This window comes from Meriones unguiculatus, chromosome 19 (genome assembly GCF_030254825.1).
Source record: "Meriones unguiculatus strain TT.TT164.6M chromosome 19, Bangor_MerUng_6.1, whole genome shotgun sequence".
NCBI classification, from domain to species: Eukaryota; Metazoa; Chordata; class Mammalia; order Rodentia; family Muridae; genus Meriones; species Meriones unguiculatus.
In genome coordinates this window covers 68,872,563-68,886,272 of record NC_083366.1, presented here as the reverse complement: position 1 = coordinate 68,886,272, position 13,710 = coordinate 68,872,563, and the positions used below count along the sequence as shown (strand labels likewise).

General features: G+C 50.0%; 1 protein-coding gene across 1 annotated transcript in view; it reads right to left on the bottom strand.

The window, feature by feature from the left end:
* Positions 1-12,706, bottom strand: part of Nsd1 (nuclear receptor binding SET domain protein 1) — a 127,109-nt gene extending 114,403 nt beyond the window's left edge. The window contains exon 1 of the mRNA XM_060372449.1: positions 12,688-12,706. The gene's annotated coding sequence lies outside the window, so the exon portion shown is untranslated. The remainder of the gene's footprint in view (positions 1-12,687) is intronic.
* Between the last annotated feature and the right edge of the window lie 1,004 nt (positions 12,707-13,710).

Below are 13,710 nucleotides of genomic sequence, written 5' to 3'. Positions count from 1 at the left end.
AACCAAAAACAAAACAAAAACTGGCAGCAAGCTAAAGTAGGCTGTGCTTGGGGGCATATGCCTGTAATGTTAGCACTTGGTGCTAGAAACAGGATGGCTGGGAGTTCAAGACCATCCTGGGATATATAACGAATTCAAAGACAAGCTACGCAAGATGAGATGCTGAAAACAAACAAAGCAAAACAAATACCTACAAAATGTATGGGAAGACAAAATGTGTGAGGCAGACAAGCCTGGCATGAGGCTCAGGGTAGAACAGCTATAGCTGTCCAAATCTAACCAGCCCATTCAGCCAGCTCCTTCCCTGGACAACTGATGGATGAACCCCTCGCCTGAGTCCATGCGACCAAGGGGGAGAATGGCAGGCTTGAGCATTCTGGAGGGCAGGCTCAGCAAAGAGAGAAGTCCACAATATGCAGCCACGAGCCAGGAAAGGGTTGTCCCTTCATAAGACTTCACTTTTCCACCTCACCCCGCCACCATCCCTCCAAGAGATGGAGGCACAGGCAGAGAAGCAGCTATGGGAGGCCAACCCTGTAAGTGGTGGGAGGGCCCTGCTCGTGCTGAGATGGTCAGGAAGCCAGGCAGTGGTGGCCTTTAATCCCAGTAGAGGGAAGCACATTGCTGAAAGCAAGACCAGCCTGATCTACACAGTGAGTTTCAGGACAGCCAAGCATATACAGAAAATTCCTGTCTCAAGAACAACAAATGTCAATGTGGCACAGTGGAAGGAGACCGCTCGTGAAGGCTCAACACAGAGAACGGCAGCAACTAACGAGTGGAGAGTGAGAAACAGTCCTCCTAGGGGAAGAGCACACGGCTGATTATCCACTACCAAGTAGCTAGCTCTGAAGCCATGCGCAGGAGTAACACTCACTGAGCAGACTGTATTCACGAATGTATATCCCAGAGCCCACAGAAAGGTGGAAGGATATAACAGCTCTCTAACGTCTTCCCGCCTCACACACTCGCCATTTGCCCCCAAGAGTGACAATAATTTGATTTTTTGTTTGTTTGTTTGTTTGTTTGTTTTATACTCACAGAGATCCTCCTGCCTCTGCCTCTGGAGTGCTGGGGTTAAAGGTGTGTACCTCCACTTCAGCCTGTTACCATCCTTAAAGCTCCTGGGATAATAATTTTGATCTGTTCTCTGTGTTGTCCTTAAACCATCTTAATTTAATTAAAAAATTTTTTTTTGAGTTTTCAAGAGAGGGTTTCTCTGTGTAGCCCTGGCTGTTCTGGATGGGCTTTGTAGACCAAGCTGTCCTCAAACTCACAGAGATTCTCCTGCCTCTGCATCCTGGGATTTGGGATAAAAGGTGTGTGTCACCACACCCACCTGCTTTATTTTAGGAAGGCATAGTCAAAGATGAAGGCATGCTTCTGCTCCATATTTTTGTCCTTGAATATCTGTCCTGCCCACGGTGCTCCAGGCTGCCTCTGGTGGTCTCCTAGCATACCCTTCCACATGGTTCTCTGTTTTTCTGACAGCCCAGAAGTTGTGAGCTGCTGTGTGGGTGCTGGGAATTGAACTAGGGTCCTTTAGATGAACAATTGGTGCTCTTAACTGCTGAACCATCTCTCCAGCCCCCTTCAGAGTATTTTTGTTTTGTTTTGTTTTGTTTTTTGAGACAGGGTTTCTCTGTGCATCCTTGGCTGTCCCAAAACTTGCTCTGTAGACCAGGCTGGCCTTGAACTCACAGAGACCCTCCTGCCTCTGTCCTCATTCGGGAATTAAAGGTGTGCACCGTCTACAGGCTCATGTCTAATGCAGGCACATGGAAGCTGAGAAAGGATTGACAAAAGAGAACAGGGAGAGAGGATTGGGGGGGAGGAGGGAGGGAGCTACGGGGGGGTACAAAGTGAATAAATTGTAATTAATTAAAATTTTAAAAAAGTTTGAGAACAGCCTGGACTATATAATGAGATCCTTTCTCAAGGAAAACGAAAGTTGGCCTGAGCATGTTAGTGCATGCTTTTAATTCCAGCACTGGAGAGGCAGAGGTAGGAGAATCTCTGTGAGCTTCAGATCAGTGAGATCAGCTTAGTCTACACAGCAACCCCCAGGACAGCCAGGACTTGCAGAGAGAGCTTGTCTCAAAAGAACAATACTGACCACCACCACCAACAACAACAAAATCCACAAAAATATTTATAAGGCTTTTAATACCCATCGTCTTACCTCAGCCTGTCTCTTTTCTTTTCCCTCTTTCTCCCCCTCCCTCCAGACAAAGTCTCACTACTTCAAATGCACCTTTATGTAGCACAGATCGTCCTGCTCCAGCCTCCAGGTGCTGAGATTGCCTGACAATCTTGACAAGCCTTCACGGTCCACCATGCGCTGTGTGGTCACTCCTCCTTTCTTTTTATGACTAATATCTCGTTGCAGAACTACACCCCATGAACATGTGCCTCGCTCTCACTTTAGGACGACATAAAATGCTGCTGTGAACGTTCATGTACACAGTTCCTGCTTTTGGGCTTTCTTGGTTGGTTTGGTTTGTGTTTTTGAGACAAGGTTTCTCTGTGTAGCCCTGACTGTCCTGGAACTCACTCTGTAGATCAGGCTGGCCTCGAACTCAGAGCTCCCGTCTGAGTGCTGTGACTAGACATACACCACCACCACCCAGCTTTTTTTTCTTTCTTTTTTTAACTTGGCACAAAAATTTGATTTTCATGAAGTGCATCAGTTGGCTAAATATATTAGAACAAAATCGACCATAGTACAGCATGGCTTTTTTTTTTCTTTTTTAATGTCTGTGTCTCAGTGGAGGCTTGTGCACTTGAGTGCAGTGCCTCTGGAGACCATGAAAAGGTATCAGATCTCCCTGGAACTGGAATTACAGGCAGCTGTGAGCTGCCTGCAGCCACTGCTGGGAATCAAACTTGTGCCCTCTGCAAGCCCAGCCCACACTCCTAACCGGTGAACTGTGTCTCCACTGGCCACGTAGACGTAGACCTCAGCTCTCGTGGGCGTATGTGCAGAACTGCTACACTGTGTGAGAACAAGCTTCTCAGCATTTACCCGAGGTACATCGCTAGTCCACTTTCCCAGGGGCTGTGTATGAGGATTCTGAGTCACCAGGCCTCGTTAGTGTAAAATGGCATCTCATTTAAATTTGCATTTATTTGGTGACTAATGGTGTTAAGCATCTTTTCAGTGCTTATTGTTTTTTGTTTTGTTTTGTTTTGTTTTGTTTTGTTTGTTGTTGTTTTTCAGATAGGGTCTCCTGTAGCCCAGGCTGGCCTCTAATCCCAAATGCTGTGATCACAGGCTTTGCTCTTGCAGAGACTGTACCACCACATCCAACCTTTTACTGGCTTTTTACATTTCATTTTTCTCTTTTGAAGAAATCTCTGCTTAGATTCTTTGCTCCCTGTTAAAAATTGGGAAATTTGCCAGGCAGTGGCACTCACCTTTAATCCCAGCACTCAGGAGGCAGAGGCAGATGGTTCTCTGAGTTTGAGGCCGGCCTGCTTTATAGAGTGAGTTCCAAGCTACACAGAAAAACCCTGTGTCAAAAAAAAAAAGGCAAGAGATAATTTGATCCAAATATGCTAGCACACACCTTTAATTCAAGCCCCCAGTGAGCAGAAGCAGGTACATCACTGTGGGTTTAGGACAAGCCCATGCTGCAGACTGAGTTCTAGAACAGCTATTTAGTGAGGCTCTGTTTCAAAACAAGACAAAACAAACTGGAAATTTGTCTTCTTATTGTTTACTGTTCTTATTGTTTACAGGGTGTCTGTGTTTCTGCCTCAACCTCAGCCTCCCGAGTGCTGAGAATATACCTGAGCCTCCATGCTCATGCACGCCCTACAGAAGGGCATTACGACAGGGGCCACTGTGCAGGCCAGGATGTGCAGGCCAGGATGGCCTTGAACTCATGTCAATCTTCCTGCCTCAGCCTCCCAAGAGGTGGGATCATAAGCAAATGCACTATGTGACCCAACTGTACACAACCTCTCATTTATTCTCATACAGACTCTCATTAGACCAGGCTAGCCTCCACCTCATGAGTTCTAGAATTACAAGCATACTAGAGTTTGGCTTTTTTTTTTTTTTTTCCTTTCTTGAGACAGGGTCTCACTATGCATCCACGACTAGCCTGAAGCTCACTATCTGCGCTCGGCAGACCTCAGCCTCTTAGAGGGGCCCACCTACCTCCCAAGCTCTAGGAACAGCAATTTGACAGGCACCTTTTCTGGCTTTTGTGGCAGGGTCTTGCTGTGTAGTTTGGGTTGGTCTCAAGCGGACGGCCATATTCCTGCCTTTGCCTTCTGAGTGCAATGATTGCAGCTGTGAACCACCACACCCAAGTTCCTGCTTGCCCTTTATTGTGACTGGACAGTTACCCAGCAGGCCCCGTGGTCTCCGGTTGGCTGGTGCGTCCTTATGGTGTCGGCTAACTCTCTCTTGTCTGCTCTTCCTGAAACATGGACATGGGGTGGTGGGCTGGGGCAGATTGGGTTAAAATTTTTGACAAGAATGCTTTTATCCCCAGGCCTGTTGCTGCAGTTCTGTAATCTCAGTTGCTCTAGAGGTTCAGAAAAAAAAAATTATAAATTCAAGGCCAGCCTGGACAACTTAGTTTCCTTTTCAAACTAAAAATGAATTATTATTAGTAGTAGGAGTAGTAAAAACAGTGATAAAGCCTGTACTAAACCTTGTGTTTAATTTCAGTACAGACACACACATTCTTTTGCTGTAGGTAGGGGTAATCCCAGTGCTTATGAAGTTGAGCAGAAGGATCACCAGGCGTTAAAGATCATCATGATCTTTACAAGATGTTCCTGTCTCACACAAAGAGTAAACAAACAAACAAGCGAATACTTCTTGGGTCTGGAGAGATGGCTCCGAGGTTGAAAGCACTGGCGGTTCTTCCAGAGGACCCAGCGTCCAGTTTCAGAATCCACGTGGTTGCTCAAACTGGGTCCTAAAGGATCTGAGGCCCTCTTCTGGCCCCCTTGGGGACTAAGCATGCACACGGTACACAGATATACACATAATAAAATAAAATAAAATAAAATAAAGTGCTTCTTTTATAAGGTTGGTGCCTGACTTTTGCCATATCGGTTTTAGAGAGATTTTGGGAGCATGGAGGTAAGATACTTCACTTGTGATTGGAGACACAGAAGATTTAAAAAGGGTCAGGGGAGAAAGAGTGGAGATGGTACCGGCACTGTGGTGGTCCTAGGACAGCCACCCTGAGTAGAACTTGGGTAAGAGAGGCAGTGAGAGGCTCCAGGGAGTTTCCGATGGATAGCCACACGTGGACAGCGGGGTGACCTCCTGAGGTCTGGCAGTTGAGAAGAACCCTGCCTCTTTCAGTCTCTGCATCCCTCACCTTAGGTCAGGTGACAGATCTAAAGCTGGCCACCCACCCTGGAGAAAGCTGCAGAGGCTTGACGCTCCAGAGTGCTTCATAATCAGAACGGGAAGCTCTGGGGTCCAATAGTGATGGTGCCAGAAGCCGGGCTAATGTGTCTGTTCATGAGCCTCCGGCAAAGGATACGATCAGTGTGCGGCATCACGAAGATGACCCCCCTTTTTTTGGTTCTAGAGTACCAGGGGTTAAACCTAGAGCCTCACAAATGCTGTGCAAGCACTCTACCATTGAGCTATAACCTCAGCTCTCTTTTTTTAATTTTTATTTTGAGACAGAGTTGAATTAAATCGTCTAGAAGTTGTGTGAGCGTCACTATATTTACTCCAGAGTGTACCAATGACAGACCAACCAAAGAAACAATTCTACCCAAGTCTAGCTCAATGTACCAGTGAGTTTATTACTTACAGGAGTGTAGGTGAGTGATACTTTACAGGAGCATGAATAACTCAAAATAACCCAAAAGTCCATTTCAGCATGGGAGCTGTATCTACAGAGCTCCCTCACATTTGGAGGCTCAGAGGTTGTACTGTTCTTAGCCATTGTTACTGCTTTATAGCCTGGAAATGTGTCTTTGAAAATTTTTATAAGTTTTCAGGAACTTCCTAAGCTTTGTAAGTTGGTTTTGTGTCCTGAGTTGTATGGGCCTTCCTCCTTTTCCAAGTTAGGAATGTTTCAGTTTGGAGAAAACAGCCACACAAAACTCCACCCCTTCCTTTGTTTGCTTGTTTGTTTGTTCTCAAGACAGGGTTTCTGTGTGTAACTCTGGTTGTCCTGGAACTCACTCTGCAGGCCAGGCTCACCTTGAATTCAGAGATCTGCCTGCCTCTGCCTCCCCAGTGCTAGGATTAAAGGCCTGAGCCACCATGCCACCACCTATTTCTCACAGTCTTTGTACACCTTTTTCTGTGATGTTTCCTGAGCCTTGGATGTTTTTTATTTTTTGTTGTTGTTGTTTTTTTTTTCCATTTACGGCTGAACAATAACCCATTATAGCATAGCAACAGTCATTTAAACTAAGGAACTTGACCAGTTACAAGTCTCTGTAGTAACCACTGACCACTGAGGGGGGAGAAGAGGTTTCCCCTCAAAATCAAGAGTGACAGCACCAGTGGTCTATGGACATACACAAATATGTGGAAGGTGGTAAGACTTTTACATCATGTTCCTTTAACGAAACAATAGCTGCTTCCTCACTGGGGCTTATCGCTTCCCCAGCCTGGGGTTTTGGCCTAGATTACAATACAGACTGTGAGTTCCACGAGGCATGGTGGTGTGATCCTTTAGTCCCAGTCTCAGGAGCAGAGGCAGTTCCAGGCCAGCTGAGGCCATGTAGTGAGACTCTGTCTCAGACAAGAATGGCATAGGCGGAAATCTAATCAGGAAGCAGTGACCTCCCTAGGACAGTTGTACACCTAGTGTACTGGCTGGTATGTGTGTCAACTTAACACAAGCTAGAGTCATCAGAGAGGAAGGAGCCTGAGTGGAGGAAATGCCTTCATGAGATCCAGCTGTAGGGCATTTTCTCAACTGGTGATCAGTAGGGGAGGGCCCAGCCCTTTGTGGTGATCAGTAGGGGGTGGTGCCATCCCTGGGCTGGTGGTCCTAGTTTCTATAAGAAAGCAGGCTGAATTGGGTGAGATGGTACATCCTTGAACCCCAGCACTCACTTGGGAGGCAGAGGCAGGCAGACCACTGTGTGTTCAAGGCCAGCCTGGTCTACAAAGCAGGTCCAGAAAAGCCAAGGCTACACAGAAAAACCCTGTCTCGGAAAATAAAATACAAAAGCAAGCAAGCAAGAAGATTGAGAGGCCGTAGGGAGCAAGCTAGGATGCAGCGCCCCTCCACGGCTTCCGCATCAGCTCCTGCCTCCAGGTTCCTGCCCTGCTTGAGCTCCTATTTTGACTTCTTTCAGTGATGAAAAGCAGTACGGAAGTGTAAGGCAAACCAACCCTTTCCTCTCCAACTTGCTTTTGGTCATGGTGCTTCTTCGCAGCAACAGAAACCCTAACTAAGACACCTAGTATATCGTTAGTGTGCCATATAGGATCCGAACCAAGCAGGACTTTAATAACAATTCCTCTCCAGGAACCTGATTTCAGCCCAAGAAATTACATGTCCTCAGTAGTAGGTGTATTAGTCAGGGTTCTCTAGAGTATCAGAACTTATAGAAATAATATATGTGTGTGTGTACAATTTATTAGAATGACTTACAGGCTGTGGTCCAGATAATCCAACAATGGCTGCCTGTGAATGGAAAGTCCAATAATCTAATAGTCATTTTGTTCATAAGGTTCACAAGCCACTGACAAGGCTGGGTGTCTGTCTTCTTCAGTGTGTGACAGCAGTATGAACAAGTAGCCACGAATGTCGGGGAAGGACGGACTTGCTAGCAGTGACAGCAAGTAGGCAGAGAGCAAAAGCTTCCTTTTTCCATGTCCTTATATACAGGCTTCAGCAAAAAGGCATGGCCTGGATTAGAGGTGGGTTTTCCCAGCTCAAAAGACCTAGGTTAAAGGTGAGTCTTCCTACCTCAAGGATCCAGATTAGAAATGGATCTTCCCACTTCAAACTAAGTAAAAAACCTCTCACAGATATGCCCCTCCCTTTTTTGTTTTAATTATATGGTCAAGCTGACAACCAAGAATAGCCATGTCTGTAGACATACACTCGTTTTCAGGGTGCATGGGACCTCAGGTTGTACTGCTCCTTGTAGCAATGTAACTCACCTCCCGAACTGGAATTTCCACAGAACTTTATGTATCCTAGGTGTATCCTTTCCCATTCAGGAAGAGTTACTTTGTTTAAACTCCTCAGCAGCGAGCTGAAGGGAAGGCCCAGCGGCTAAGAGCACTTGTTCCTTCAGAGGGCAGGGCTTGTTTCCCAGCACCCACTCATCTGCTCACAACCATCCGTCACTCCAGTTCCTGGAGATCCCGCTCCTTTTCCTGACTTCTGAGGGCACTGGGAACAGACATGGCACACAGACATACGTGTGAACAAAATACTCACATATGTAAAGTAAAATAAACAAATCTCCTTGTTTTGTTTTAGTTTTTTGACACAGAGTTTCTCTGTGTATCTCTGGCTGCCCCAGCACTCTGTCTGTGGAGCAGGCTGACCTCAAACTCACAGAGACCCACCTGCCTCTGCCTCCTGAGTGCTGGGATTAAAGACGTGGGTCTCTACCACCATCCAGCCTCAAATCTTTTTTTTTTCTAATTAAAACAAAACAAAAAACCAAAACAAAACAAAAGCCTCCTTATACATTTCCAAATCTGTAAGCCACGTAAGGGCTAGTATTGTGTAATTAAATCTTTGTACAGAAATGAGCAAGATCTCTAGAGCCACAGCTACTCCATCTGGTATCAGGCAGCCTAAGAGCATAGTGGAGGTCAGTCCCCCGTGGACGCCACCATCCGCTGTATCTCTGCACACCCCATCACTGTGGGGGGCTGTGTCAGGACTGCTGAGCTCCGGAGCAGCTCTTCCTCCGAGCTGCACCCTTGCTCACTGGCGGGAACACCACGGGCCTAGTCCAGGAAGAGAGCTGCCTGCCATGGAGGCACAAGCCTTTGCAATCCCAGCAGCGGGCAGGCGGAGGCAGGTGAATCTCTGTGAATACGAGGCCAGCCAGGGTTACACAGTGAAAACCCGTCTTTAAAATAAATGAATGAAAGATTTAGGAAGCTAAGGAAGCTCTCCAGGCTCAGAAAGCTCGTAAGTCGTGGGTTTCACAAGGCCCTTGCTCAAGGTGCTAGCTAGAAGTGCTAGCCAGGACGAGCAGGCCACTGCCTGCAGGCTCTGCAGGAGCTCCAGGACACAGCTGCCTGTCGGGTCATCACCATCACGCCTTCCAGTGACCTTTCACCTGTAAATACTTTCCGTAACCTTACTGGTTTGTAAGCTCAACTTCTGTGAAATCAGTCTTTCTAACCACATCTGGGCACACCTCCCCAGGAAAAGTCATTCCTGAGCTACAGATTTGCCTCAGTTAGCCCTCCATAACTCAGTCTTTGCCCCTTCTCCTGGCCTTTTGCTCCGAAGCATAGTCCTGCTGAGGAGCCCATGTGCACCTCCACACCCACAATGGTCTCGGGGCTAGCCTGCCCTGGCTCGGCTCCCCCGGGCCCAGAGGGAAGCATAGCCTTGCTCTGGCCTGTCCTGGCAGCGCTGCAGCCGAGTCTCCAGCTCCGGGGCAGCTTTGTGGTCCCTGAATCTCCATCAGCCACGTCTGGCTGCTTGAATGTCCCTGGCTGGTTACACTGTCTCCATCTCACGCAGTTTCTTTCAGGAGAGAACTACACATTGCAGCCTCTGGGGAGGTCACTGTCCAACCCAAGGGTGCATGTCCTATTCCCGCGGTACTGTTCAGCCTTCTGAGCACTGTTGCCCCCTGTCTAACGGCTCCTAGAAGTTGCAAGCATCGATTTGGCTTTCCTCTAAAGTGTCCCGCAGTCATGCTGCTGGATGTGAATCTTGCTAAGGCAGGAGTTTTTAAGTACAGTAGAACCTTTCTGGGTTTGTTTGTTTGTTTGGTTGGTTGGTTGGTTGGTTTGGGTTTTTGAGACTGGGTTTCTCTGTGTAGCCCTGGCTGTCCTGGAATTCCCTTTGTAGACCAGGCTGGCCTTGAACTCACGGAGATCTGCCTTTTTCCAGCTCTCCAGTGCTGAGATCACAGGCATGTGCACCTGGCAAAAGCTTTCTGTTTTACATTGGCTGGTTGATTGATTGATTGAGTGTGTGTGTAGGTGCACACATGCAGAGGTCAGAAGACAACCTGAAGAAATTGGCTCTCTTTTCACCATGTGGCATCCAGGATCTAAGGCAGATGGCCGGGCGTGCTGGTTTGAAAATGACCTCCACAGGCTCACAGGTTTGCAGGCTTAGTCATCAGCAGCAAAACTGGGAAGGATTGAGAGAAGGCCATATGGTTGGAGAAGGTGTGTCACCGACAATGGGTTTTGAGGTTTTAGAGGACCATGTTGGGCTCAGTCTCTCTCTCCCCCTCTCTCTGCCTACCTGTAGACCAGGTCTGCATGCCACCGTGGTTCCTGCCATGATGATAACGAGCTAATCCTCTGATACTGTAAACCAGCCTCTAATTAAATCTCTAATTAAAGAGATTCCATGGTCATGGAGTCTCTTCACAGCAGTAGAACAGTGACTAAGACCTCAGGGTCGGCACCAAGTGGCTTCACCTGCTAAGCCATTTTGCTGGCCCACAGCGCTGCCTTTCTCGCCCCAGTTGTGTCTGACCCAGGGTACTAAGATGCTGGACATTCAGCAGTCACCCAAAATCAAACTGATGCTGTGGCTCCAGCTCTGTTTGTACACGCCGTGAAAACAAAGGTCTAACCAGGGTGATAGTCACACGTGCCCCGAACCCCAGCACTCAGGAGGCAGAGCCAGGGGATCTCTGAGTTTGAGGCCAGCCTGGTCTCACAAAAAAAGATCTCCAATGCAAGATAAGAAAGAATCCTGTTTGTGTTTGTCTGTTTTTGCTTTTTTCGAGACAGGGTTTCTTTGCGCAGTCCTGGCTGTCCTAGACTCACTTTGTAGACCAGGCTGGCTTAGAACTCACAGAGATCCTCCTGTCTCTGCCTTCCCAAGTGCTGGGATCACAGGGTGCACCACCTTGCCCAGCGGGGTGTGTGTTTAAAGATTTTTTTACTGTGTATGTGTGTGAATGATATGCACATATGCGTGCTAATACCTTTGGAAGCCAGAAGAGGCAGCAGATTCTTTGGAGCTGAAGTTACAGACCCTTATCAGCCATCTGACGGGGTGCTAAGTAAGGTCCAAACCCTGATCCTCCTGGTGGGGCAGCCAGGTTCTAGACAGGGTTTCTCTGTGTAGCCCTGGCTGTCCTGGACTCACTCTGTAGACCAGGCTGGCCTCAAAAGCATAGAAATCCATCTGCCTCTGCCTGCCCAGGACTGGCATGAGAGACACAGGCCACCCCTGCCCGGCTGCAACAAGCACCCTCAACCTCTGAGCCAGCGCTCCAGGCTTTCAAAACCATGCACGAATTTACTGTCTGTGTGGATGTGAGCATGTGTGTGGGACGGCTTGTGCCGTGGTGTTCTTGTGGAAGTCAGAAGGCTTCCAGGAGTTAATTCCATCTCCTCTCCGGGCCCCAGAGAGTGAACGCAGGTCACAGGCTTGGCAGCAAGGGTCTTCGCCCTCTGAGCCATCTTGCCAGCTCTAGGTAATCCTCTTATAGGCAGGCAACCGGAAGCTCAACCAAGCTGAAGGTCTGCTCGAGGCCGCAGGATGGGTAATCGAGTTCAACCAGAAGTGCTTGCTTCTTTAGGAGGCCCTAAAATGCTACTTAGTTACTGTAAATGACGCTGGACTCACTGCCGGTGGTCTGCTGAGCCACACCCATGGGCCTAAGACACTGCTTAAAATATGTATTATTAGATGTGTGTAGGCCGGACTCAGTCCCGTGTCACCCGAGCTAGACAGTGAGCTCCCGGGGGGCCTCCTGCCTCTACTGCTTCCCCCGCCCCCAACACTCCCCCCTTCTCGCGAGCTGTATTACAACTGATCACTGTGCTTTTTCTGTGGGTTGGAAGCTCAGACCAGGTCTTCACGCTCTCCCTTCAGCAGCGCAACCAAGCCCCTCAAATCTAAACCACCGCGTCTCCTCCTCTCCCTCCCTCCCGTTCCCTCTTCCTGCTCTGTTTCTAAAGTCTCCACACTGTAAGGTCAGTGCTGCCCTAGGCTCGCGAGCCTTTCCGCGCTATCACAGGCCTGGCGAACCACGCGGAGTTTCAAACAGCTTAGGGTCAGCTTGGAGGCGGGAGGGTAACTGCCCGAGAGACGGGAGGGAAGCGGGAGAAGTGGCCGGGGGACAGGGTGTCCTGGCGCCGGTCTGGGGCCCGTTCCTCTCCCTGCCGCGGGCCGGGGCCGCGGGTCTCCGCCTGCAGCTCGCCGCACACGCGCCGCAGCGCGGGGCAGCAGCTCGCGGGCAGCCGCGGCCGCACGCGGCCCGCATTCGGGGAGGGCAGCCAGGCTGGCCCTCCTCACGTGCCTGCCACGGGCCAATCGGCGGCCGCCCGGGCCGAAGGCCGCGAGGGTGGGCGGTGAGGAGCCCCGGGAACCGGCGAGCCTCGGCTGGGCGGAGCCGGGAGACGGCGCCGGGCCAGCGCGCGCTCGGGGCCCGGGGCGCGAACCCCCGGCCTCTGCGCCGCCGCGGGCGGGGCGGGGCCGGGCCTTGCGTCCGCGCATCCTCCCGCCTTCCCACCTTCCTTGAGGTTTTGTGCCTCCTGCTGCACAGAGCCCCAGCCCTTACCGCTCTCGCGTCTTCTCCCCGGCAATCTTCTCTCCCGTTTTCTTGCCCCCCTTTGGGAGGCCAGCGTGGTCCCCCTCCTGCCCGCCCCTCAAGGCGGCCTTTGTCCCCTGTAATCTGGCTCCGATCGCTGGTTGTGCGGCAGCGGTGAATCTGCCGGCCGTTGACAACCTTTGTTTCACTTCCGCCGACACCGACTTTGGAAGCAGAGCGGTGTCCAGGGCATCCCGGCAGCCTCTGACCCGCTCCCACTGAGACGCCCACAAAATGGCTAGCCTTCCCTTTCTGCACGGTGCCCTCTCTGTCACATCCCAACACGGCGTGTCCCCGAGCTCACTCTGTCCCAGATTTGAGTGTTTCACGGGTACAGGTTCAATGTAAACCACGCATTTGGTAAATAAGTGTCGGGACTGGGGGTGCAGCTCAGCCGTACAGCACTCGCCCAGCAACGCCCTGGGCGCTGGGCTCCAAGCTCAGGCTTACAGGTAAAGCTGGGTTTGTATTTGTAACAATATATCGAAGTGCTATTTGCAACAACGTATCAACTTGTAACAACATACCCATTTGTAACAATATGTCTAAGCACACAGTTAGGATGCAGGTCAGTTGCTGGAGCGTCCGGCCTCGTACAACCAGCACAGTGGGTACCAAATACCAGGCCAGAGAGCGCTTGGGGACCGAGCTGGGTGTGCGGCTCTGGCCCGCAGAGGCAGTCGACGGCCGTGAGGTGCAAGGCGGGCCGGCACCACCTAGCGAGTGCTGGGCTGCCCAGGCTGTATAGTTAGACCCTGTGTGGTGCTTTGAATAGTGATGATCCCCATAGGCTCAAGTGTTTGACCGCTTGGGCCAGCGGAAACGGCACTGTTAGGAGGCGTGGCCTTGCTGGAGTAGGTGTGGCCTTGTTGGAGGAAGTGTGTCACTGTGGGGGTGGGCTTTGAGGTTTCTCTGTCCAGTGTTTCTCTTCCTGGCTGCCTTTGGGTCAAGATGTAGGGTTCTCGGCTTCTCCAGAGGCATGTCTGCCTCGTC